The 6,000-nt window shown below is 36.8% G+C and overlaps 1 long non-coding RNA gene across 1 annotated transcript in view; it reads left to right on the top strand.

Annotated features, from left to right (window-relative positions):
- Window positions 1-3,219: 3,219 nt before the first annotated feature.
- The window catches only part of LOC121673050, a 97,989-nt gene continuing 95,208 nt past the window's right edge, over window positions 3,220-6,000 (top strand). The window contains exon 1 of the long non-coding RNA XR_006019124.1: window positions 3,220-3,356. This is a non-coding gene — a long non-coding RNA (uncharacterized LOC121673050). The remainder of the gene's footprint in view (window positions 3,357-6,000) is intronic.

Below are 6,000 nucleotides of genomic sequence, written 5' to 3'. Positions count from 1 at the left end.
GGAGTGTTTATACTCAATTAAAATATGTAAAATTGAGACATTTTCATTAAAAACTCATTTTATTTAGCTGATGTGAAGTTTGATAAAAGTTTTGAATCTCTGAACTAGCATTCATATTAATGCACCAGCATCTTTGCTGTGTTCCAGATATCTTTCTTATATTGCCTTCAAAATGAGTGTCGTGTCTCCTTCCTGCTGGATATTTTCTGGTTTGCCAGAAGGTGTTTAATTACAAACTAAGCCTATGCAAATATTTGATTCAAACTGACAAAGGTTATTCTGATTTTTTGATCTAATTCTTTGTGATGTTTTTACTTATATAGATTGTAATATGCCTATTTTAGTAATTTAAGAACGTTTAGATACTTTCCATTTGTATTTCAGGATCATCTGATAAATTTCTTTGTGTGATGCAGTCTGCATTCCTCACTTTTACTGGTGTGGCTTCTCCCTTGCTCACACACATGTTGTGTGCACATGTTTGTATTTTTATACGTGTGACTATTTGCCTATGTACCTGACTCTCTCATCTGTCTTGGAAAGTAACTTGGGAATGTGCAGTTATCAATATGTACAAAAAATTTTTTATTAATTCAAGAGTCTTGACTGCAGCTGCTTTATCAGAATCTGTTGATTTGTTGTAAAATGAGAAAGATTTAATTAGGGGAGTTGGAAGGAGTATTACTTGAGAGGAAGAAGCATTCTGGTGCATGATTGATGCTAACACAGGTATTTTCGGTACAACTTTTGACCAAATGATTCCTGCCTTGGCACCTGGAGGATGCATTGTTGTTTGTGTGTTGAGGGGAAGGACTGTAGGGTTATTGTTTATCTGTGGCTGGTCGGGAGATTGCAGCCATTCATTTCCTAATGGTGGTTTTATTACCTGGTTGGTTGTAAGTTTCACTGTTCCTATCTTCTGCCACCCTCTAAGGTGGAAGTGAGGAAAGTTCCCATTAACAGACAGTCAAAGCATAAGTCATGTCATGGCCCACTGGGGTTACCTGGTTCTCAAGCCTCAGTAAGGGCTTTCAGTTCCTCTCTTGATACAGTCTTGATACTTAGTCTGGAATTTAGTTATTTAAGAGTCTGACTTTTATCTTAAATATCTACGAAATGAGATTCCTTGGAAAACATGCACAGCTTGAACTTCAGTCAAAAGCCTGCATTTGTGGAACACATTCCCTTTCACAGTCACCCACAGAGCAAACATTTAGAAAAGCTTTGCAGACAATTGATTTGCTTAATCCTTTTTCAAGTTATGTTTTGAATCTCAGTTTTTAAGAACTAATTTTGTAATGCAGTTTTGGCGATAACTGCGTTATTGATACTTGCAGAAATATGTATTCTATTTCTTGTGTTATCCCAGACCTTTTTTGATTGTAGTTAAATTCACTGTATGTTATATCCCTTCCATAGAAAGTCAGGTGCAAGTAGTTCCCATATTTGCTTTTGTCATAGGGATTATGGCATACAGGAGTAAATCAGTTCTACATTTGACCAGTAACTCAGTAACCAGCACTGAATCACTTTCTTAAATAAAATCCTGACCTTTAAAAGGTCTCATCAAATGTGATGTGTTTTGTGCATTGAGTGCATGTCTCCCCTCCAAGTATGGCAGTTGGAATGCCAAACTGATAGATATTCTGGACAAGGTACAGATCATATTGATTTACTTAGTGTACAGTTGCTTTGAGCAGTTTGCAAAGGAGACTTGTGGTACTAATGAAGGTCTTTTCTCCTGGAACATTTTCACTCCCTTAATCCTTTGTTGTTGTTGGTTTTGTTGGGTTTTGTTGTTGTTTGGGTTTGGTTTTTTTGGGGGGGGGGGGGTTGGTGGTTTTTTTGGGGGTTTTTTTATGGGTTTTTTTGGATGATACTGTTGCACCATCCTACTGCACAATAAACTCTGAATTTTTTATAAAGCTATAGTGTTCCATTAAAACTATTGTGACTGTTTGCTTAAATCCAGTTTTGATAAAGTAGAAAATTAATTCAGTTTCTAAACCAAGTAAATCTCTACCAACCTGTCTCATTTTATCACTGAGAACTTGTGAGATTTAGTAGTTTCAGGAATCTTCCTCCATTACTGGTACAGATCAGTGGAGCTGAAGCAACTTTATGTTGGAATGGGGATGAAGGGATAGACTTTCCTATGCTAAGCAACAGGGCTGGTGGCTGCCTATAGAACAATTGATTATAAGGCTTTTTTTTTGTTGCAGTACTAATAAAGCACCAGGCTGCACAGGTGTATAGTATGCATGGACACCTCCATTTTACTTGACTTACAGCAGTTCCATAATTTTTAGAAAAGGATCTCTTTAATTTCTTGTAATAAGAACTTTTAGCATTTTCTCTTTCCTTTCTCTGTACCATCTACAAGAAGTCTGTTTCTCTTTTACACATTGGCCTGATTTCTAGGAAGATTTTGTAAATGTTCCTAATCACTAGTTTGCACACAGAAATCAGAATTACTGATTGCTTTGGCCCAATTTATAGTATGTCTCATATAACTGTACTAAGTTTAGGAATTACAATATCATAATATAGTTCTAATAAGAGGATGAACTGCTCTTTTTATTTTTTTTATATTTGTCATTACCACTCAACTCACTCCAAAGTGTCTGTTGGTGTGCTGCCTCGTGAGTGTTTAATGATGACTTTCATTCAGTCTAATCTGTCAGTAGGTCAGAGATGCCTCATATCTTGGATGGAGTTATGAAATATCCTGAGTTTACTACCCTATTAAAATTCATTTTAAATGTCAAAGTTTCTAATTTGAACAAGGAAATTTAATTTAGGAGCATCTTCAAAGTAGCACACAATTTTCTCCTTGAGTATCAAGTGAAGTATCCGATGAAAATAAAAAGAACTTTGCAGCATATGATATTTAATTCTTCCTGTGTTTTAACTTCAGGTACTTTGCAGCAGTGCCTAGAAGAAATAATAATTTTGTGGTCTTTCATGATTTGCTTTTTATGTTAAAAGCAGTTTGGAGAAAAGGCCTGTCTAACCAAAGATACTGATGATTTAAAAAAACACGGCTCAACATTCTCGGCAAAGCCCACTGCAATTTTTTCTTTAGAAAATTCTGTGCTTTGCTGTCCCCTGAATACCTCATTGTTTGCTTTGACCCAGTTTGTTCTCTGTTCTGTTCTGTGATGATAATTTAATTTTTCTCCCTTGCCAAACTGTCTGCACCAGGCCTTGGCCTCTCTGCTGGTTGGGGTGTGTTGGGTCCTCTTCTCACTGCAGTGAGTGTTTCCTAGTCAGGTGGCTGCACCTTCAATGACCTGAATGTTTTACAGCAGGTATTGTGAGTCTAAAATTGTCCAGATGAGCATGAAGATTATCAGGTAATGATCAAAAGAAATGTTTTTCTGAGCTGTTTCAGTGTGGTTCTGTTTCTGAAGCTAAACCCACAGTTGTTCTGTCAGCTGCTCGTAAAACCTGAAGCTGAAGCTTTGATAAAGAGTCACTTTTCTTGTTAATAAAGAAATGTCATTAATGATACCAGATATCAGAGGTACTGGCTTGTTGCTCTCTGATTAATTCCTTGTGTGGAAGTATGAGATTATCAGTGGAGGACAAAAGACATGCTAAATTCGTTTAGTGATAAGGACTTAAGAGTAATCAGGAAGTAGCTTGCTGGTTTGTGAAGCTTAAATGTTAAATTCCCTCACAAAAAAAAAAAAATAGTTGTGGTGTTCATTTCAGTATCACTAGATCACTGTTGAGTTTTGAGGATGGCTCATGTGAAGCTCAGTGAGGCAAATAGCATGTATAATGTATCTCTCAAATTCTCTCAAACAGTCATATATCCTTTGGTATCACACAGTAATTTTAATTTCAAAAGAAAATTATAGCAGCATGGGAGAAAATAACTGTAATTTTTTTTTTTTTATAATTGTAATTAATTTTGTTTGAAACAAACCTCTTAGTGTTTGATACCTCTATCATAGTGGAGTGTAACATTCTCCAGAATCCCCTCATTACTGTAACTTCCTCTCCAGGCTAATTTACACATTTGCATACTCACAGTCTGTACAAAGAGGTATTATTTTCAGAGATGCTGGCCTGCATCTTGAATTGATCATCGCTGTACTCAGGCTGAGTAGCTAACCCTGAAGTCAATAGTCATTTTGAATGTTAGAAGTCGATACTGTATGCCAAAATCCTTATGAAAGCGGCCTTAAATTGCTTATATTAAAAAAAGAGAATGACATTAATGGCAATAAAAACTTAGATTTAATCATCACATTTTCGTGATTTGAACTTCAAAGGTTTTGATGATGTCCTTCCTACATTTATTTAGAATGTAAGTCACAGTTATCCAGTCACTTAGATATTAGCCTTCTCAGCTGAATCTGTTCCTCTGAAAAACTTTTCAAAAAATACTTTCTTCTTGTGACCCCACAGAAAAGAGACTCTTGGTTTTGTTCTACAACATGAACAAGAATGCAACCTATCTTAAATTCACGTATTGATGTAAGAAGAGTTAATATTGGGAAATTGAATTACTTTCATGGCTCTAAATGTAGGTTTGAAGACAGTTAATTTCAGAATGGCATATCTCAGCAGATGTGTGGAATTTAAAATAGATCTCATCTTCACTATGAGCCTTAATATACAATTATATAAAAATTCTAGAAATGTCAAGTAGGGAAAAATTCTTAATGCAAATCAATAACAATTAGGCCATGTTGCCAGATCAGTTGTATTCTGTGGTTTGTAATTTTTCAATGAATAGACAATAATGTTTTACATAAGCATTGCAATTTCTTTTTATATTGATTCATCTTGATAGTTCCTTCTAGTTATTAGCATGACTGTTATTTATTTGACACTACCACCTAGCAAATGTGGCTCTTGTCATAAGCTGCAGTGCAACTTCCTGCTCACACATAAAAGATACCTTGCCAGTAATACCAAAAGCAGGACAAAATATTATCTCCCTTTTACAGATGGTCAGCTTAACGTGAGTGCTTGCCTTGGCTTCTGGGCAGAATTGTACAATGCATGCTGGAAACTTTGCTGCCACAACCACATTGTCACTGGTTCTTTCAGTGGTAAAATTGAAGCCATTTGGATTCTCTGTGTATGAGCTGCAAAAACAGCTCTTGCTTGGAGCTTTAGGTAGTGTGTACAGTGCACCTCAATGGGGTGGCAGGTTCTGTCATCAGTACTCTGTTATTCAGAGCTAATAATAAAAGAATCTTCCAAGCTGTGTTTATTTCATCCTCCATTCAAAACATCCCAGTTTCTTGGATAGTTAGAGCCTTAGTGGGAGGCTCATGTATTCGGGGGATCTTGTATTAAGGTCCAAGAAAGAGTTGGGTGGAGAAATCAAGTTGCTGCAGAAGCCAGAGTCCCTGCGGTTGGAGCAGCTCATCCTTCCATCTTATGCTTCTCTCTGTTGTTTCTTTGCCACAGGATTTGGGAATCTCATTGCTGCTCTCTTCATTCAGGCCCAGAGGTCCCTCTTCTGCTGCACTTACAAGTTGTTGGTAGTTTCCAGAGTGATGTAGTGATTGGGTTTGAGTGGGTGGGGGGGGGTTGAGCTTGGTGGTGTATTTTTCAGTGGCTCTTCACTGCCCTTGTGCATTGCTGGGTTCTTTACTCAAGCGCATTCACACAGATAGAAGACAGACTGCAAAGAATGTTCTGGTCATTCTGACCACTCTTGTGATCCCCTGAATTTTAGTGATGCAAATTATTGTATCTTGATATTGAAGGGCATGTAGCATGTGCTAGCTCAAACAAGAGGTTCATTTGGTTTGCTCAGTTTGTGTATTTTTAATATTGTTTTATACAGGTACTGTTGAGTGAGCACATATACTCTTAGGGGTGACACAAATTAATTCCACTCCCATCATGGAATCTCTCCATGGATTTATCGCAAATTGGTGCAGCTGTGAGTGATTCCATGCTCTCATGAGAAATATGAGATTAAATTCTGTCACTACTGTACTGTTTTTAATTAATTTGACCTCTGAACTA

Source organism: Corvus kubaryi, unplaced genomic scaffold, assembly GCF_017639235.1.
Source record: "Corvus kubaryi isolate FWS band 111438036 unplaced genomic scaffold, C.kubaryi_AGA036_p1.0 65145, whole genome shotgun sequence".
Classification (NCBI taxonomy): Eukaryota; Metazoa; Chordata; class Aves; order Passeriformes; family Corvidae; genus Corvus; species Corvus kubaryi.
This window is presented reverse-complemented; position numbering and strand designations above follow the sequence as displayed.